General features: G+C 47.1%; 1 protein-coding gene across 7 annotated transcripts in view; it reads right to left on the bottom strand.

Moving 5' to 3' along the window:
* The window catches only part of BCAS3 (BCAS3 microtubule associated cell migration factor), an 818800-nt gene extending 797412 nt beyond the window's left edge, over positions 1-21388 (bottom strand). For 4 of the 7 annotated variants that reach the window (XM_072136429.1, XM_072136424.1, XM_072136430.1 and 1 more), the window contains exon 1: positions 21034-21387. The gene's annotated coding sequence lies outside the window, so the exon portion shown is untranslated. Of the gene's footprint in view, positions 1-21028 lie in introns of all 7 variants that reach the window. The other 3 variants (XM_072136426.1, XM_072136427.1, XM_072136425.1) reach the window with 3 other exon arrangements.
* Positions 21389-21666: the final 278 nt, after the last annotated feature.

The raw sequence follows: 21666 nt of genomic DNA, 5'->3' as shown, positions 1-21666 counted from the left end.
CATCCGGTGGTAGACGTCCTTTAAATAGTCTCTGCTATTACTTATCAGTGTTATTATATTCAAATATCTACTGTCAGATGGATTCCACTTCTGACAGCTAGTTAGAGGTGGTTTGCAGCCAGATCTTGTTGCAGTGAGCTCTGCAGAGTTTTGTGGCAGATTACCTTTAAAAAAAGCATCAGAAAAGCGAGTGTGGGAGCTTGGTGGCGAGTGTGCATTGATCCGAAGTGTGTGCAGAGCCCTAAGTGTGACTTACTTTAAGGGACTTAAGTTTGAGGGGCTTTGGCAAGTAACTGCTGTATTTTGTGTTTGACTGTAAATTCTTCTTTTAGTGCATATTTCTATTGTAATCCCCATTAGAACAATGGACTCCATAAGTGGCATTGCTACACAGTGTACATCCTGTGCCATGTATGCTTTCCTTGAACAGCCGTTCGAGGGGGAATATTGCTGTACGGGATGTGTGAAAATTGCTCATCTGGAAGCCCAGATTCTGGATCTAAATGAGCAAGTTTCAAGGCTGCGGGCAATTGACAATATGGAGCGAAGTTTGCTGCTCCTGGAGCACAAACTCTCTGGGGAAGATGGGTGTGGGGAGGGAAGTATGGAGGTGCAGAGTGAGGGGGCAGCTAGTTGGGTAACATGTAGAAGGCGGGGTAGAGGGAAGAGTTGTAGGGAGTCCAGTCCTGATCTGTTGCACCCCAATAAGTTTGCCAGGCTGGCGGATGAGGGGGATATCAGCTCTGGGGTAGCAATGCTGCAGCAAGACATGGCCTCTAGCAAACAGGGGACTGTCTGCTCCAGTAAGAAGGGTAATGGGAGCACAGGCAAGATCAGACAGGTGCTGGAAGTGGGAGATTCAATTATTAGGGGAACACACAGGGCAATCTGTCACAAAGACTGTGCATACCGAACAGTGTGTTGTTTCCGGGTGCTCGGGTTCGGCATGTTGCAGATTGGGTTGACAGATTACTGGGAGGGGCTGGTGAGGAACCAGCGGTCATGGTCCACATTGGCACTAATGACAAAGTAAGAGGTAGGTGGAAGGTCCTTAAAAATGATTTCAGGGATTTAGGCCATAAGCTGAGGGCAAGGACCTCAAAGGTAGTTTTCTCCAAAATACTACCTGTACCACGTGCCACACCAGAAAGGCAGCGGCAGATCAGGGAGGTAAATAAGTGGCTCAAAAGTTGGTGTAGGAAGGAGGATTTTGGGTTCATGGAGAACTGGGCAGACTTTTCTGTCGGCTACAGGCTCTACAATGGGGAGGGTGCAGCTGTTTTTGGGGGAAAATGGCTAGAAGGTTGGAGGAGGGTTTAAACTAGAGACCTGGGGGGAGGGCAACTACACTTGTGCAGGGCAAATAGACAGTGTAGATAGAGAGCTGGGAAGAGACATAGCCAATGGGGGAGGAAGGGGGGCTGGAATGAGATTGGGGAATAAGAACAAAAGGAATATGGACAGGGAAAACCATATAACGTGTATGTACACAAATGCCAGAAGCCTCACAAACAAAATGTTGGAGCGGAAATATGATATAGTGGGTATCAGAGAGACATGGTTGGACAGTAGCTATGACTGGGCTGTTACTATAGAAGGTTATAGTCTTTTTAGAAAGGATTGTATAAAAAAAAAGGGGGAGGGGTTTGTTTATATGTGAATTTTTGCCTCAAGCCTGTCTTGCGAGATTACATCAGTAACGCAAATGCAAATGTGGAGTCCCTATGGGTGGAGATAAGGGGAGGGAAAAAGAATAATAAAATATTACTAGGGGTTTGTTATAAGGCTCCAAATATAATGGAGGCAACAGAGGAAATGCTGATAAGTGAAATGGATGCGGCTTCAAAGCATGGTGAAGTACTTATCATGGGGGACTTGAATTACCCAGATATTGACTGGCTGGCAGAAACATGCAGGTCCTTCAAAGGTAGCAGGTTCTTGTCAACAACAAAAGACAATTACCTGTCGCAACTAGTCCTGGAGCCAACAAGAGGGGGGGCACTGCTGGACCTTATCCTAACCAACAGACCTGGTAGGGTATCAAAACTACAGGTTAGGGGGAACCTGGGGAATAGTGATCATAATATCATTGATTTTGTATTACGCTTTACTAAAAGCGTTAGTGAAAGGGGCAACCAGCACTCTAAACTTCAGGAGGGCAAATTTTCAGCAACTAAGGGAAGACCTTAAAGGCATAGACTGGGATAATGTTCTCAAAGACAAAAGCCCCCCCCCCCAGAAAATGGGACTTTTTCTCATATATTATGAAAAAGTCCTGTGAGAAACACATACCTTATGGGAAAAAGCATAAAAGGAACAAGAAAAAGCCTATGTGGCTAACTAGTCTTGTAAGGAAAGCAATAAGCAAGAAAGATAAGGCGTTTAAGGTGCTAAACCGTGAAGGTAGCGATGAGGCATTACAGGATTATCCCCTTCCCGGGTCCCGGTGCATGGAGAGGGCTCTCGGGGCGAGCCCTCTCCATAGCCGGTAAGTCTTTGCTGCATATTGCAGCAAAGGCTTACCAGTAACACCCGCGATCGGTGCTAGCATTGCCGGCGACTTCAAAGATATGGCGCCGCATGGGCGCCGCCATCTTGTCGTGGATCGCCGCTCCCCGATGATGTCACGGGGAGCGGCGATCCGTCGCCCTGGTAGCCTCGGGTGTTCTGAATACCCGAGGCTACTTCGTTTTAACCCATGCATTACAATGTGCTAATTGCACATTGTAATGCATGGGGAGTAAACTCCACATATACTGCCATACTGTAGTATGGCAGTATATGATAGGATCGATCAGACTACCTAGGGTTAGAGTACCCCAGGGAGTCTGAAAAATATTAAAAGTAAAAATAAAAAAAAGTTTAAAAAAAAAAACTAAAAATTCAAATCACCCCCCTTTCCCTAGAACTGATATAAAAATAAATAAACAGTAAAAATCATAAACACATTAGGTATCGCCGCGTCTGAAAATGCCTGATCTATCAAAATATAATTACGTTTTTTCACTACGTTTAACCCCGTAACGGAAAATAGCGTCCAAAGTCGAAAATGGCATTTTTTTGCCATTTTGAAAAATATAAAAAAATTAATAAAAAGTGATCAAAAGGTTGCACAGTCCCAAAAATTATAGTAATGAAAACGCCATCAAAATTCTCAAAAAATGACACTATCCACAGCTCCGTACACCAAAGTATGAAAAAGTTATTGGCCCCAGAAGATGGCAAAATAAAAAAAAAAATATTTTGTACAGGAGGTTTTCATTTTTTTAAATGTATGAAAACATTGTAAAACCTATACAAATTTGGTATCCACGTGATCGTACCGACCCAAAGAATAAAGTAGACATGTCATTTGGGACGCAGAGTGAAAGCTGTAAAATCGAAGCCCACAAGAAAACGTCACAAATGTGGTTTTTCACCATTTTCACTGCATTTGGAATTTTTTTCCCGCTTCCCAGTACACGCCATGGAATATTAAATACCGTCACTATGAAGTGCAATTTGTTACGCAGAAAATAAGCCATAACACAGCTCTTTATGTGGAAAAATAAAAAAGTTATAGATTTTTGAAGTTGGTGAGTGAAAAATGGAAGTGAAAAAACTAAAAAAGGCCAAGTCGTTAAGGGGTTAAAGAGAGAAAAATAAATCATGTAAAAAGCAGATAAAGGCCGCAAAAATAGAGACATAGAAATATTGCCAGGGAGAGCAAAAATAACCCCAAATTATTTTTCAAGTATATAAATGATAAGAAACTAAAAACAGAGAGTGTGGGTCCCCTTAGAAATAACATGGGAGTCATGGTGGAAGGAGATGAGGAAAGGGCCAATCTACTGAATGTCGCCTTCTCGACTGCCTTTACCCAGGAAAATCCCCTGGTGGAAGACACAATGAGGAATAATGTAAATTCTTTTTGGAATGTCAACAGTTTAACCCAGGAAGAGGTACGGCGCCGCCTCGCAACCACTAAGATAGATAAATCACCGGGGCCAGATGGCATACACCCCCGGGTTCTGCATGAAATATGTACCGTGATAGACAGACCGTTATTTTTAATATTTGAAGATTCACTGAGGACTGGTTATGTTCCACAGGACTGGCGCATAGCAAATGTGGTACCAATATACAAAAAAGGATCAAATAGCGATCTTGGAAACTAAAGACCCGTGAGTCTAACTGCTGTGGTGGGGAAAATATTTGAGGGGTTTGTTAGAGATGCTATCCTGGAGTATCTCACTGTGCACAACCTTATAACCCAGCGTCAGCATAGGTTTATGAGAGATCGGTCCTGTCAGACTAATCTGATTGGTTTCTACGAGGAGGTAAAAGGTTGTTATATAAAATGAGACTGCTGGGAATAGGAGAAAATCTGTGTATTTGGGTAAGTAATTGGCTTAGTGATAGAAAACAGAGGGTGGTCATTAATGGCACATTCTCAGATTGGGTTGATGTTACCAGTGGAGTGCCACAGGGGTCAGTATTGGGGCCACTTCTTTTTAATATTTTTATTAATGACCTTGTAGTGGGTTTACAGAGTCAAGTTTCAATATTTCCAGATGATACTAAGCTTTGTAAAGTAATAAATACTGAGGTCGATAGTTTAGCATTACAGAGGGATTTGTGGAAGCTTGAGGAGTGGGCAGAGAAATGGTTGATGAGGTTTAATGTAGATAAATGTAAAGTTATGCACTTGGGCCATGGAAACAAAAAGTATAATTACGTTCTAAATGGTCAATTACTTAGTAAAACTGGAGCTGAAAAGGACTTGAGGGTATTGGTGAATGGTAAACTTAATTTTAGTGACCAGAGCCAGGCGGCTGCTGCTAAAAGCAAATTAAATTATGGGATATCAAGAGAGGATAAAGACATAGTTTTGCCCTTATACAAATCCCTGGTCAGACCACACATGGAATATTGTGTACAGTTTTGGGCACCAGTTTATAGAAAGGATATAATAGAGCTGGAACGGGTGCAAAGGAGAGCAACCAGGATTATTAGGGGAATGGAGGGATTAGAATACACTGACAGATTACAAAATTTGGGATTATTCAGTTTACAAAAAAGACGACTGAGGGGAGACCTCATTACAATGTACAAATACCTGAACGGACAGTACAAGGATCTCTCCAAAGATCTTTTTATACTTAGGTCTGTGACCAGGACAAGGGGGCATTCTCTACGCCTAGAGGAGAGGCGATTTTACCATCAACATAGACAAAGGTTCTTTACTGTAAGAGCAGTGAGACTATGGAACTCTCTGCCGCAGGAGGTTGTTATGGCGGACTCTATGTACATGTTCAAGAGAGAAAAAATATCACGGGTTATGGGGATAAAACATTTATTTACTTCTTAAAGGTTGGAAGCAGCCTGGCTCTACCCCTCTCATACTACAAATCCAGAAACAACACGGATTACTTCTTGAAATGCTTACTAAAAATTCTTAAATTTACTGTTTAGGGGTTTCCATTGCAATTGTATTGGAGGGTCTGTAAGTATCACACAGACCTGAAAATTATTCAAAATCACCCTCTGTGATAAATATGGCAGTACTCTCAGGAGTTAAAGACTTAAAGGAGTTTCTGCAAACACCCAGGCACCAAATGTTTCAGGAGCTTCCCTCCATTTTGTTTGACAACAGACAAAGGGTCATAAAAATCCCAGACCAATATGTCCCAGGTTATGGACAGGTATGGAGTAATGGTCCATCTCAGCCCAAATATATTTTTGGAATTGGTATAGCCAGGGGATTGTATGGCTATGACTAAATAGCATTCTTGTACACCAGGGGTCTCAAACTCGCGGCCCGCGGGCCAACTGCGGCCCGCGGGACAATATTTTGCGGCCCCCACCTGCATGGAGAGGGCAGGTCGCGCTGCATGGAGAGGGCTCACGGGCCGAGCCCTCTCCATAGCCGGTAAGTCTTTGCTGCATATTGCAGCAAAGACTTACCGGTAACACCCGCGATCGGTGCTAGTACCGATCGCGGGTGTTTTCACAGCGATGGCTGCCGGCAAAGCTGTCGGCAGCCTCAAAAAGATAGCGGCGCATGGGCGCCGCCATCTTACCTTGGATCGCCGCTCCCCGTGACGTCATCGGGGGGCGGCGATCCGTCTCCATGGTAGCCTCGGGTCTTCCGAAGACCCGAGGCTATTTCGTTTTAACCCCTTCATTACAATGTGCTGATAGCACATTGTAATGAATGAGGAGGAAAATCCCCATATATTGCCATACTGTAGTATGGCAGTATATGATAGGATCGATCAGACAACCTAGGGTTAAAGTACCCTAGGGAGTCTGAAAAATAGTATAAATAAAAATACAAAAAAGTTAAAAAAAAAAAATGATAATAAAAAAACCTAAAATTTCAAATCACCCCCCTTTCCCTAGAACTGACATAAATATAAATAAACAGTAAAAATCATAAACACATCAGGTATCGACGCGTCCGAAAATGCCCGATCTATCAAATTATGATAACGTTTTTTCAATGCGTTTAACCCCGTAACGGAAAATAGCGCCCAAAGTCGAAAATGGCACTTTTTTGCCATTTTGAAAAATATAAAAAATCTATAAAAAGTGATCAAAAGGTCGTACAGTCCTAAAAATGATATCATTGAAAATATTATCAAATTTCGCAAAAAATGACACCACCCACAGCTCCGTACACCAAAGTATGAAAAAGTTATTAGCGCCAGAAGTTGGCAAAATCAAAAAAATAATTTTTGTACAGGAGGTTTTAATTTTTGTAAAAAACATTATAAACCTATAACAAATTTGGTATCCCCTTAATCGTACCGACCCAAAGAATAAAGTAGACATGTCATTTGGGGCGCTCAGTGAAAGACGTAATATCCAAGCCCACAAGAAAATGGCGCAAATGCGTTTTTTTCATCATTTTCAATGCATTTGGAATTTTTTTCCTGCTTCCAAGTACATGGCATGGAATATTAAATACCATCACTATGAAGTGCAATTTGTTACGCAGAAAACAAGCCGTCACACAGCTCTCTACGTGTAAAAATAAAAAAGTTATAGATTTTTGAAGGTGGGGAGTGAAAAATGGACATGAAAAAACAGTAAAGGGCCCGTAACCGGTTAATCCCCTTCCCTCCGGTACTTGAAGAAGATGAAGTCGCCGCTCTGAACGCACTTGGTGCAGGTCAGAGCGGCGACTTCATCTTCTTCGATGGGAGGCAAGTACCGGGGGGGATGGAGTGTCCTAGGCTCAGTGCGGTAGGAGCTTGGGACCCCTCGGTGCACAGGACGCGTTCATAGAGAGAACACGTCTCCCAGCATGGGGCTTTCCTTGCGCTGGGAGACGCCATGACATTTGAATCTGAATAATGATATTTTGTAAGCACATTTTGTGTGGAAAACTTGATGCGGCCCAGCCTTACCCAGAATCTACCTCCTGCGGCCCCCAGGTAAATTGAGTTTGAGACCCCTGTTGTACACAGTGATACAAATATCAGTGAATGGAACCATAGCAAATGGGTGAGGTTTGGCATCAATGTGATCCTGGAAAACAGAACCTAGACGCTATACCTTCCCCTTGAGAAGGTATAACTCCTCCAAGGTTCTGGACCTGATGCAAGGTAGGTGGGTCCCTACAGTGGGTGTGCAGGGTGTGAGACACTGAAGGGGTTAACTGTGGATGGGCGGTATGTTTCCCCTAGGTTTTGCTTCTATGCAAGGCCTTAGTGCTGAGGAGGGTTTGTCCAGCACCTTGGACACAGGTGATGGGAACAGCCTAATTAGCCTGGATAAAATGACTCAGCAGAGTTGAGTGGGTTGTCTCTCTGTGGAAGGAGGCTGAGAGGACACAGCTCTGACCTGTGTGTCTGGAGCAGCCACGTGATCTTTGTTTAGTGTGAGCTAGTGGACTATTTTGTATAGTTAGCACCCTGACGGGTAGGTTTTCTTTTGTTTATTCAAATACCTGAATGTAAAGGCTGGTTTTATTTTGCTGCAATAAACGCAGGCGAGACCTGTTTGGACTGTACCCTGGTGTCCCTGTCTTGAACTGCATCTCAGCACCCCGCTACCACGGTCTCTACTGGGCCAAATCCCCACATATGGTGCTTCGGATTGCGGGCAGTTCAAAAAGACATACACCTGAAAGGCTTGATACATCCTGCAACATTGCATGGCCTGGGTGAAAGCAGCAGGCAAATTGCAGGATACAGCCAAGATGGAGGACTTTATTAAATACCTGCAAGAGGAGGCCAGAGCTAATCGGCAGCAGCAGCAGGAAGAGTCTCAGGCTAATCGGCAGCTGCAGCAAGCCATGCTCCAGCAGCAGGAGGAGAGGTCCCGTCAGCAGCAAGCCATGTTCCAGCTGCAGGAGGAGAGGTCCCGCCAGCAGCAGGAGGAGAGGTCCCGCCAGCAGCAAGCCATGTTTCAGCTGCAGGAGGAGAGGTCCCGCCAGCAGCAGGAAGAATCCCGAGCCATGTTCCAGCTGATGATGGAGAAGTTTTCTGGCATGATGGCAGCACCGCAAGCGACGACTACTGAGGGGTCCCATACTGGTCTGCAAGGGTACCCGGTTGTCCAGCATTCCGCACGGGCTGCAGTACAAAAGGCTTTACAAAAAATGGCGACGACCGACGACGTGGAGGCGTATCTCACAGTGTTCGAGCGAGTAGCTGAGCGAGAGGAGTTACCGGCTGAGCAGTGGGCAGATGTCCTGGCACCGTTCCTGACCGGCGAGTCGCAGAAGGCTTACTACGACCTGAGTGAAACGGAGGCCCGTAAGTACCCCCAGCTAAAGGCGGAGATTCTTGCTCGTCTTGGGGTCACCGTTCAAGTTCGCTCCAGCCGGGTCCACCAGTGGGCTTACTCAGAAAAATTACCCCCACGCTCCCAAATGCATGACCTGATCCATCTTGTCCGGAAGTGGCTACAACCAGAGGACTGCACCTCCGCACAGATGGTAGAGAGAGTGGTCCTCGACAAATTCACCCGTTCTCTCCCCTCTCGGCTCCAGCGGTGGGTTGGACAGGCCGGTCCCACAAAAGCTGAGGAGCTTGTGTCCCTAGTAGAGAGGTATCGGGCTACGGAGGACCTTCTACTTACCTCTCCGACACGAAGCAGTGCCAGTGACAGGGTCACCAAACCAGCTGGTAAGACCGCTACTTCGGAAAAGGGGAGACATGTCAGGTTGGGAGGGGGTTCATTGGGGGGCGTGGATACCCAGAAACCCAGTGAGGCTCATGGCCGTATCCAGTGCTGGCGGTGCCATGAAATGGGCCATATTGCTGCCAACTGTCCACTGTCAGTGGAGCCAATGGACTGCAACCAGACCCGGCGAGTGTCACTGTTTGCCCGGCCAGTTCTGGCGGCTGACTCAGTCACGGATGCAGAACCCCAAGTATGCATGGTCACAATCGGTGGTCACACAGTGGAAGCCTTGCTAGACTCAGGGAGTCTGGTCACCCTGGTGCGGGGAACTTTGGTTGATCCTGGACTATACAGTGGGCGGAGAGTGGGAGTGTTGTGTATACATGGGGACACTCGCGAATATCCCACTGCTGTCATCAACCTACATACCCCTTGTGGTACTGTTACCCATGAAGTGGGGGTGGTGGGGACCCTTTTTCATGAGGCTATTATCGGCAGAGACTTACCGGTGTTTTGGGACCTCTGGAGACGAAGACCCACCTCAGGTGCTGTTGCAGATAATGGACATCAGGTATGTCCGGCCTTGGCCCCTGAACCCTTTGAGGCCGATGTACACACACCAGCAGTAGGGGTGACCCCATGTGATGAATTCTCTCCCCTAGAGGTCCTAGCTGGTGAGGTCGAGGGCCACGAGGAGGTGGCCGACATGCTGGACCTTGAGATTTCCCGTGACAATTTTGGGGCTGCACAGCTACAGGACCCTACCTTGGTTAAAGCACGGGAGAATGTCAAGGTGATAAATGGGGTGCTCCAAATACCAGGGGCTGATAAAATATACCCCCGAATGGTGATTATTGGGGAACTGTTGTACAGGGTCGACCAGATACGGGGTGAGGAGGTTGAGCAACTTGTAGTACCCCAATCTCACCGTAGGCTGGTGCTAGAGTTGGCACACAAACATGTGCTGGGAGGGCACTTAGGTGCTGAGAAGACCCGAGAGAGGATCCTGCAGCGATTTTTCTGGCCCGGGGTATGGGAGGAGGTAAACCGGTATTGTAGCTCCTGCCCTGAGTGTCAACTTACTGCCCCGGTCTCCCACTTCAGGAGTCCTTTGGTCCCGCTACCGATCATAGAAGTGCCCTTTGAACGGATTGCAATGGATCTGGTTGGCCCCATAGTCAAATCCTCCAGGGGGCACCAATACATCCTAGTTATCCTGGACTACGCTACGCGGTATCCCGAGGCGATTCCATTAAGGAACACCTCCTCCAAAAATATTGCTAGGGAGCTGTTCCAGGTGTTCTCACGCACAGGCCTCCCCAAGGAAATCTTGACTGACCAGGGTACCCCATTCATGTCTAGGGTAATGAAGGAGATGTGCAAGTTACTACAGGTAAAACAGCTCCGCACCTCTGTGTATCATCCTCAGACAGATGGCCTGGTCGAGAGGTTTAATAAGACCTTGAAGGGGATGCTTAAGAGGGTGGTCAGCAAAGATGGGAAGGACTGGGATTGTTTGTTGCCCTATTTGATGTTTGCCATACGTGAAGTTCCCCAGTCCTCCACGGGTTTCTCACCCTTTGAGCTGTTATATGGCCGTTCCCCACGTGGGCTTTTGGATGTAGCCAAGGAGACCTGGGAGCAGGAGAGGACCCCCCACCGTAGTGTGATAGAACACGTCTCCCTTATGCAGGACCGCATAGCGGCGGTAATGCCCCTTGTAAAGGAACACATGACAAGGGCACAAGAGGCCCAGTCTAGGGTCTACAATAGGTCAGCCAGACTCAGGACCTTTAACCCAGGCGACAGAGTGCTAGTTCTGGTGCCCACCGTGGAGAGCAAGTTCTTGGCCAAATGGCAAGGGCCATATGAGGTCATGGAGAGAGTGGGGAAGGTAACATACAGGGTATCTCAGCCGGGGAGGAGGAAACCCGAACAGATATACCACGTGAACCTCCTAAAGCCATGGAGGGAAAGAGAGTCCCTGATGGCCATGGGAGTAGAGAAGGATTCTGTCTCCAAGAAGGGGACACCGGAGGTAGGTGTACCCGATGCCAAGGTGCCTGAAGTACGGATCTCGGAGTCCCTCTCCAGGGCCCAGATTCAGGAAGCAAAGGAGTTTGTGCTCCGAAATATGGAGGTGTTCTCTAAGTTACCGGGACGTACTTCAGTCATCAAGCATGACATCATAACCGAACCCCACATCCGGGTACACCAAAAACCTTACCGGGTCCCTGAAGCGCGCCGGCTTGCCATATCCGAAGAAGTCAGGCAGATGTTAGACCTGGGGGTTATCGAGGAGTCTAAAAGTGACTGGTCGAGTCCTATTGTGTTGATTCCCAAACCTGATGGTTCCCTACGGTTCTGCAATGATTTTAGGAAGTTGAACGAGGTGTCCAAATTTGATTCCTATCCCATGCCCAGGGTTGACGAGTTGATAGAACGACTTGGACAGGCTAGGTTCTTCTCCACCCTTGACCTGACGAAAGGGTATTGGCAGGTACCCCTGACTGACAGGGCTAAAGAGAAGACCGCTTTTGTTACCTGATGGGCTTTTTCAGTACGTGGTACTCCCCTTTGGGCTTCATGGGGCTCCCGCCACATTCCAGAGGTTAATGGATCTCGTGCTAAAACCTCACCGGAGTTATGCCTCGGCCTACCTGGATGACATTATAGTCTATAGTAACGACTGGGAGAGTCATCTAGCCAAAGTACAAGCAGTGGTAGACTCCCTGAGGGCAGCAGGGCTGACAGCGAACCCCCAAAAGTGTGCACTGGGTCTGGAAGAGGCCCGTTACCTGGGGTACCGTATTGGGCGAGGGGTCATCAAACCCCAAGTAAATAAAGTAGAGGCGATCCAGCAGTGGCCACGACCTTTGAGCAAGAAGCAAGTGAGGGCTTTTCTGGGCACAGTGGGCTGTTATCGCCGATTTATCCCCGATTTTGCGACAATAGCGGCACCTCTGACTGACCTGACTAAGGGTAGCAGGGCGGTGATGGTAAAGTGGAGTGAAGAGGCTGAGGGGGCGTTTCAGCGACTTAAGACGGTTTTGTGTGAGGGACCGATACTGATCACCCCTAACTTCACCAAGACCTTTATTGTGCAGACTGACGCTTCTGACGTGGGCTTGGGGGCTGTCCTGTCCCAAGTAGTGGAGGGTGAGGAACATCCTGTAACATTCCTGAGCCGCAAGCTCACACCTCCTGAAAAGAACTATAGTATAGTTGAGAGGGAGTGCTTGGCGATCAAATGGGCTCTGGAATCCCTGAGGTATTATTTGGTAGGGCGGCAGTTTACACTGGTGACCGATCACTCTCCCCTAACCTGGATGAGTCAGGCCAAGGAGAGGAACGCCAGGGTCACAAGGTGGTTCCTAATGCTCCAGAATTTTAAATTCACGGTGGAACATCGAGCAGGAAAATTGCATGGGAATGCCGATGCCCTATCCCGTACCCACTGTCTGATGGCCAAAAGTGTTCGTCCCCACAGGGTCAAACAGAGGGGGAGGGTATGTGAGACACTGAAGGGGTTAACTGTGGATGGGCGGTATGTTTCCCCTAGGTTTTGCTTCTATGCAAGGCCTTAGTGCTGAGGAGGGTTTGTCCAGCACCTTGGACACAGGTGATGGGAACAGCCTAATTAGCCTGGATAAAATGACTCAGCAGAGTTGAGTGGGTTGTCTCTCTGTGGAAGGAGGCTGAGAGCACACAGCTCTGACCTGTGTGTCTGGAGCAGCCACGTGATCTTTGTTTAGTGTGAGCTAGTGGACTATTTTGTATAGTTAGCACCCTGACGGGTAGGTTTTCTTTTGTTTATTCAAATACCTGAATGTAAAGGCTGGTTTTATTTTGCTGCAATAAACGCAGGCGAGACCTGTTTGGACTGTACCCTGGTGTCCCTGTCTTGAACTGCATCCCAGCACCCCGCTACCACGGTCTCTACTGGGCCAAATCCCCACAAGGGGTATGTCTACAACAAATATATTCAGAGCACCCTTGACGCCCAGTGTTATGAATGTAACAGTGGAGCCCATAAAAAAGTCATAGCCTCTTCAATGTTTGTATTTTGTTTGTATACTCAGAACACAACACGCGATTGCTCGAGTATAGTGAAGCTTTCAAGCAACGACACATTTTAATGAAGCATTTACAATGTAATCCTAACTAGGGTATACATACTAATGGACTACTAATGGAATACAACACAAACAATTTTATAAACAAACCCCTCTAAAACCAGGTCCATGTGGCCATCTCCTCTGACCCAATAGACTTTGCTGAATGTGAAAACATATAAATATGATCCCTCTGCACCTCTTGGCAGCATAGTGGACAACAAAGCATCTCCAAACTCATACATATGTCAAGTCAAACATTACACAGCCAATTAGAATGTGGCCACTGAAGTGTCACTCACCGCTATTGGATGGGCATAATACTACTTAACATCAATAATACCATCATAGTCAATGAACATACTGCCAGATGAGTGATATAATGCAGTGAGGGCTGCAAGTGAATCCAGTCCAAACTCTGAAAACAGGTGACTGGAAGCTGTGCCAAACATTCTAGACGATATTTATAAAGTGCTGGGCAACTACAAGCATTAAAGCAGCCTTGTTCTTATTTAAGCTAAAATACAGCAACACATGGAACCTAATAAACACTTGTTTTCTTACCACTTAATTGTAAAGTCTGGAACTACAAAATACATTCTTAGATCTCCTTTTTTTGATTGCAATTCAGTCAGTAGCTGCAGCCTTCAAAAGCAGCATAGGGAGAATAACCCTGTGCTTTCACTCTAAGGGTACATTCACACAGCGGTATGCCCGCCGTGCGGGCATACCGCCGTGTGCTGGAGAGGAGGAGGAGGCAGCCCTCCTCCCTCCATAGAGAATAGCGGCGCACGGCCGCACACACGCCAAAAGATAGAGCATGCTCTATCTTTTTGCGGTGTGCGGGCCGGATCGATGCCACACATGTGTGGCACTGCATCTGCGACGCACCGCTATTGCCGTCTATGGGGACGTACATGCGGCCGCAAATTTGCGAAAAAGAAAAAACATCCAGTGAGCGGCAGTTCTGTGGGCGGAAATGCCTTGTTGATGCCAGAGGTCAGAAGAGAATGGGCAGACTGGTTCGAGCTGATAGAAAGGCAACAGTGACTCAAATCGCCAACTGTTACAACCAAGGTAGGCAGAAGAGCATCTCTGAACACACAGTACGTCGAACTTTGAGGCAGATGGGCTACAGCAGCAGAAGACCACACCGGGTGCCACTCCTTTCAGCTAAGAACAGGAAACTGAGGCTACAATTTGCACAAGCTCATCGAAATTGGACAGTAGAAGATTGGAAAAACATTGCCTGGTCTGATGAGTCTCAATTTCTGCTGCGACATTCGGATGGTAGGGTCAGAATTTGGCGTCAACAACATGAAAGCATGGATCCATCCTGCCTTGTATCAACGGTTCAGGCTGGTGGTTGTAGTGTCATGGTGTGGGGAATATTTTCTTGGCACTCTTTGGGCCCCTTGGTACCAATTGAGCATCGTTGCAACGCCACAGCCTACCTGAGTATTGTTGCTGACCATGTCCATCCCTTTATGACCACAATGTACCCAACATCTGATGGCTACTTTCAGCAGGATAATGCGCCATGTCATAAAGCTGGAATCATCTCAGACTGGTTTCTTGAACAGGACAATGAGTTCACTGTACTCAAATGGCCTCCACAGTCACCAGATCTCAATCCAATAGAGCATCTTTGGGATGTGGTGGAACGGGAGATTTGCATCATGGATGTGCAGCCGACAAATCTGCGGCAACTGTGTGATGCCATCATGTCTATATGGACCAAAATCTCTGAGGAATGCTTCCAGCACCTTGTTGAATCTATGCCACGAAGAATTGAGGCAGTTCTGAAGGCAAAAGGGGTCCAACCCGTTACTAGCATGGTGTACCTAATAAAGTGGCCGGTGAGTGTATAAAGCCTGTAAATGTCCATTTACATTTTGATGTTGCATACATTCTACTCATAGAATGTAACATTATAAACTAATAGAACCTATAAATAAATTTGTATCCCAGCAATCACATCATAAAATACAATCATAATACTTATCACATGCTTGTGCCCAGCGTCGGACTGGCCCACCGGAGTACCGGAGAATCCTCCTGTGGGCCCTGACGCCTGCCGGGTCCCGGTGCTCCGATGCCGTCAGGGCCCCGACTCTCCCATGTCGGCGCGGCTCCGGCGCTCCCATCTCTGTGTGGCCGTGTGGTCCCGGCGTCCGGCGCCCGATGCCTGCTTCCTGCTCCTGTGCTCGCCGGCACCTGAGATGACGCGTTCCCGTGGGGTGGGGGTCTCTATACAGCCGCAGTACACAGCCATACATGGAGGTACAACCGCAGCACACGGCCATACATGGAGCTTCAGCCGCAGTACACGGCCATACATGGAGCTTCAGCCGAGTACACGGCCATACATGGAGCTTCAGCCGCAGTACATGGCCATACATGGAGCTTCAGCCGCAGTACACGGCTATACAAGGTGCTACAGCCGCAGTACACGGCCATACAAGGTGCTACAACCGCAGTACACGGCCATACAAGGTGCTACAGCCGCAGTACACGGCCATACAAGGTGCTACAGCCGCAGTACACAGCCATACATGGAGCAACATGCACAGTACACAGCCATACAAGGAGCTACATGCACAGTACACAGCCATACATAGAGCTACATGCACAGTACACAGCCATACATGGAGCTACATGCACAGTACACAGCCATACATGGAGCTACATGCACAGTACACAGCCATACATGGAGCTACAGCCACAGTACACAGCCATACATGGTGCTACAGCCGCAGTACACAGCCATACATGGTGCTACAGCCGCAGTACACAGCCATACATGGAGCTACAGCAGTAGTACACAGCCATACATGGAGCTACAGCCACAGTACACAGCCATACATGGAGCTACAGCCGCAGTACACAATCATACATGGAGCTACAGCAGCAGTACACAGCCATACATGGAGCTACAGCCACAGTACACTGTAATATAATAAGATGTTTTCCCAGCGATGATTGGACACAGTTGGTGTGCATTCACACTGCCATTATGGGGACGCATATATGGCTGCAACTTTGGCTGAATGCTGCAGTTATGTATGGACCTCGATTCTAGCTCTGTATCTAATGTTTGATAGACCGTGATTTACACTTCAATTAGGAGTAGTCTGGTAGTCTTTCTTATTACATGAAGAGTGGCTTCCCCCCCTCCCCCAAATTTTCTCTGGTGGGCCCAAGGTACACCAGTCCGACACTGTTTGTGCCAATGCATGATGTAAACTCCACCCCCTGCATTTGCCAAATATATTGAGAGGCCGTGGTCTCATAATATATTTGACGTGCGGCTACACTACTGGACAACTATAACCCCAGGTCCTGCCCGGCTTTGAATGGTGCTAAAACTGGCACTGGAAAGCACACAACTTTTTGCCTGACTTTGCACATTCTTTTTACAGCAAACCGCTTGCCCATGTATTCATAAAGGAGCCGAGACACTCCTGTGTCGCAAGCAACACATTAGTATCATGGCTGCCCTATACCCAATGCAACACAAAACTCTGCACAGTAGGGCCGTGCGGCATGCTGTATGTTAAAGGTGCACCAAAATAAAATTGGTGCACTCTGCCGAAGCAGTGCGATGGGGGTGACAGATTCATGAAGACCATGGACCACAATTCATGAACCAGGCGCACCGTGCACAGGCAAACTGCACTTAGTGCAGATTGCACTATTTATGATAAATGTGGACCAATGTATCCTGTCTTGCTCCATTAACCCACAATACTTATAAAGGGCTATTTATTATTTTGGGCGCAGTGTGGTGCTGCAACCGTGCTATATTTTTCAGTGGAATGTACATTTCTGGCAAAAGGGATTAATGAATTGGCCCATGAACTTCATGGTCTTGCTTTTAGCTGCTCTAATTTTGCCCTAGAAAACAAATCTGAAAATAGATATGACGTAAAACTGGTGGATTCACCAAAATTTTGACCCCAAAAAAGAACAAGTTGTCAGTGTCAGTGCCGACACTTCATAAATTAAGGCACAAGAGGCACAGCAAGGGTAATAAAAAATGTCCGCCAGTTTTGTTTGAAAATCGATTATAAATGACCCTCATACCCATCTCAGTAGCCACTTTCTTCCACCTGTCTCAGATGGCTACTGAGTATACCATGTAACCTTAAGATGGTGCTTATATTTGTGAAATCTGAAAGGTTGATGGTAAATACCAAACTTGGTCAATAGATGTCTAGTCTAGTCTGAAGAACATGCTAAATTAAATAAACTGATACAATAAACTGGTGTGAAATACAGACACATTTTAACAGTATCAGTTGACCCGTTGACTTCTATGATAAAATCCTGACGGAAGGGATTACAAAAAAAGTACTGCAGCCACTGTCATTTTTTCTGTCGGAAAAATGGATGAATAACGGATTTTTTTTTTTTTTAAGCAGAAACCAAAACCGGAAATCCTGACGGTAGTGTGAATTTAGCCTTATTGCTGTTTTATAACTCAGTGTCAGGATAAAATCCCAGAGTGTGGGCAGGGAATCTCTAAGCAGACACTGCATGATTCCTCTGTGCTATGAGATGCTGTGTGCTTACAATTTGCTTAGATTATTAAAATTCGGGTTTATATACACTTTTATTTAGCTCTGAACATTCTATTAGCATCTGACACATAGAAAAAGAGAGAATGATTCAGAGAATTAGATTCAGATTCAGCTATTCCTGATGTAGGTGGGCACTTCCTGGTTCTGACATCGGCTCACCCCACTGAAGCCAGAAGGTCACGTAAATGACCGATCTGAAGCATGTGATGAGTCACATGCTTGTGACATCACTGAAGGTACTTTGCATCACACCAATTACTTTCAAAAGATGCAGGACAGCTTGTTTGTAATTGGCTGACCTGAAGCATGTTATGACTCACACGCTTGTGACATCACTATTATTTTTGCTGAGTGCAGAGTTAGACAGAAGTTTTTATACTTTATTGTTGTAAGAATCTTGTCTTCATAGGAATACCCCCTTAAGGATGACAGGGATTGCAGGAACACTTCTTGCATTTACTGATTCTGTCTAGGGGTAACTCGGGGGAAGGTGCAGTATTCCTTGTAGCCATTCATTAGTTCTGCCAACTGTGCACCTTAAGGACAGAAGTGCCAATGACACCAAAAGATATGTGCAGCCCATTGAAACTGACCCATACGTCGGTCTCATCCCACAGACTGCATAAGTAGTCCTTGCGTCATAGGCCGCGGTCACACGTACCGCTAGGCGTCCGTCATAACGTGACGCTAGCGCACAGGGGGAGGTCCTCGGCTTGAACGGATTGATAAACCGATCGCATGCGTTTCTCACGTGCGTTTCTCGGTCATACAGAAATATGTTGCAAGAATTCCCTCTCTGCTGGCCAAACAGTACTTACAATAATAGCACTGCTTTTCGGGAATCCTTGCATTATATTTCCCTGGAATTGGACCAACATACAGGTCCCTTTCTACCAGCTAAACACATTCGTCTGCAGCTACCCTTAATTTGAATGGAAGTTTGGAGGAAGAATACAGCTATAGGTTTAGATCCTGAGAAACAGACCGACTGGTTCCAGCAAAGAGGTGCTCATGCTTGTTACTCTGTTTAGTAACATTTAGTAACAGGTATGGAGAAGCTGCCACTAACATCTTCTAAGCATTAATTCTTGGACTGACCCACCGGGGAGCATGCTAAATCCTAAGCAGTCCCCCAGCCCACACAACTTGAACAGCACAGTATATTCACTGCAATTGATAGAGATGGGCAGCTGCTATAATATGTTCCCTCCCTGGGTCTGCCTTTCAGACTGGAGATTGCCTTAGGTGTGTGAGCATGTATCCCATTGTACAGGAATAAGCGGCCTTCTTCAAGGTGAAAGCATTTGTTCTTTCAAAGCCCCAGATCTTCACAAAAGCAGGGGTAGATGTGTGTTGCATTGGTTGCTACAGACGATCCGGTTCTAGTATGTAGTATTCTAGATTGCCATTTTTATGACAGCGCTGAAAATTAAAGAAATGATCAAAGCCAAGACACAAAGGCCCACATTTTTTTATCAGTCCAGCATACAGAGTGAACCCGATTCATAAGCCAAGTGCACCGGTTTTTTTTTCTGGTGCACTCAGTTTAATGGGCTTGCGCCACAATTATGTCGGCTTTGTGTCAAAAGTACATAGTACAGTCGCGACACAATACTGGTGAAAACACTTCCTAAATACCTGTGCAAGCAGTTTACACATGTATTCATGTGTAATCTACGCCATAATACTGAAACAGATTGCTTGATAAATGTGGGCCACAGCGTGCGCCTTAATACCAACTTTTATTTTACCAGAAACATCCAGCCAAAGCCAAGGGTGTTTAATGAAGGTGCCAGCTATGTCTGGATGGTGGACAACAAAACTGTCCACTACAACTCACAGTTTAGTGGCTCAGGCATTCGGCTCATACATAAATCCATGGCAATGTGTGTGAGCCCACTGAGATGCCATGTTGTCCACGTGCTATCCATTGAATTAACAGGTAGTGCACAGACAAAAACAATGAGGGGCATTCATCAAAAGTCTCTGAGAGAAAATAATCAGAGCTCAGCTTTATTTTTATAAACTGCTCTGGGACAGTGAAAGATGAGCTCTGATTGGTTGCCATGGACACTTTTGATAAATCTCCCCCATCGATTGTGTGCAGGGAGCCTTAAGTTGAAGTTGGTGAAATTCTTGATCCACTTAATGATTTCATCAAACTGAGCTCCCCTAACTATAAACCGTGTAAGCCCCCTTCCACTAGGCTGTAGGCTAACCTGGACGGACCCTGGGCATAGCATATGGTCGTTTATAAGAGGGAGGAGGGGTGAGCGCTCCTCACCACTCCCCTCTCCATAGGAAGCCAAGTCGCAGTGCAGTGTCTCCGTCATGTAGTGACTGGCTGCTGTAGACGTTGATGCAGTCGCAAATTGTGCGGCCATATCACAGCCCCCATATGGTTGTGTGCAGGCAGCCTATTTAGTGTGATTTTATGCCATTTCATCAAAAATAGTTAGGAAATAGGCAGTTCTGGGACACTTTTCCCTGTGTCCCGCTCTTTTATACCTGGATGATTGACAGGTCATTGACAGGTCTCTGACAGGGGAGCAGAGAGAGGTCATGGGGGAGCCGAGCAGAGAGAGGTCATGGGGGAGCCGAGCAGAGAGAGGTCATGGGGGAGCCGAGCAGAGAGAGGTCATGGGGGAGCCGAGCAGAGAGAGGTCATGGGGGAGCCGAGCAGAGAGAGGTCATGGGGGAGCCGAGCAGAGAGAGGTCATGGGGGAGCCGAGCAGAGAGAGGTCATGGGGGAGCCGAGCAGAGAGAGGTCATGGGGGAGCCGAGCAGAGAGAGGTCATGGGGGAGCCGAGCAGAGAGAGGTCATGGGGGAGCCGAGCAGGTCATCGGGGAGATTCCAGTGGAAATTTCTCCCTGTACCTGAATCCTATGAAAGCCAATACTGTCACCAAAGTTCCACCTGTGAGGGTACCCTCAGAAGCAGTCACAGAATGGCACAGTCACTGTATACCACTGTCACAACTCCACAGTATACACAACACATATACAAGCCCTGGGGTGGACTGTCAGTCCGAGGACTGGGCCCTCCATTATATCCTGGAATGTGTTTACAAGTGGGCATGATGTTGGCATGTATGCTTAGCAGTGTAAGCATCCCCAGTTGTGGCAGCACAAGCGGCAGCAGCAGCGGTGCCCGTCTGGTGTGTATCACATCACAGCCACATGATGCCCTTTTGCCCTGACTTCAATGTTTACCTCACCCTCTCGTCAGCTGGCACCAGGAGTTGCTTCTCCAGGTCTTGTCACAGTCAATAGTAATCCAGCTGCAGCAGCAGATACAAAAATACGGCAACAAGGAAAGCGGAACAGCAGTAGCCGACCAATCGCTGATCAGCTTGCCCTCTATCGCCGGTGTCAATCACAGCCCGGTGACCAATTATAAAGAGCGGGGCGTCCCCGCCGCCCAGATGACGTAGAGTAAGTTAGTGGTGACCATGCTGTTCACACACTGGCCGGGTCGCCTGGGACTGGAGCAGTTGAGGAGTCGGAAGTTCTGTGAGGATGTCAGCCGCCGCTGCTGCGCTCTCCTCGGTCCTTTGTTTACATCGCATTTTCTCGCGAGATGAGGTCTGGGGAGTGAGCACGTGTTATAAACACACAAGATGGCGGCGCACTGTCTCTTGTTGGCTCTTCTGTTATTATGTGTGTGTGTAAAGCTACATGAAGACCTGGCTGTGTACAGTGATACACAAGGGAGCGTCTCTTTCGGCCATAGTTGTTCGGTACCCGCTGCCTAACGTGAAGCTACCATGGAAGGCATATTTATTCATAATTCTGAACTTTGGCTGTAAAGAAGTATTGCAGTGCGCCACTGACAGGACAGAGCCGGAGCC

This window comes from Engystomops pustulosus, chromosome 2 (genome assembly GCF_040894005.1).
Source record: "Engystomops pustulosus chromosome 2, aEngPut4.maternal, whole genome shotgun sequence".
NCBI lineage: Eukaryota > Metazoa > Chordata > Amphibia > Anura > Leptodactylidae > Engystomops > Engystomops pustulosus.
This window is presented reverse-complemented; position numbering and strand designations above follow the sequence as displayed.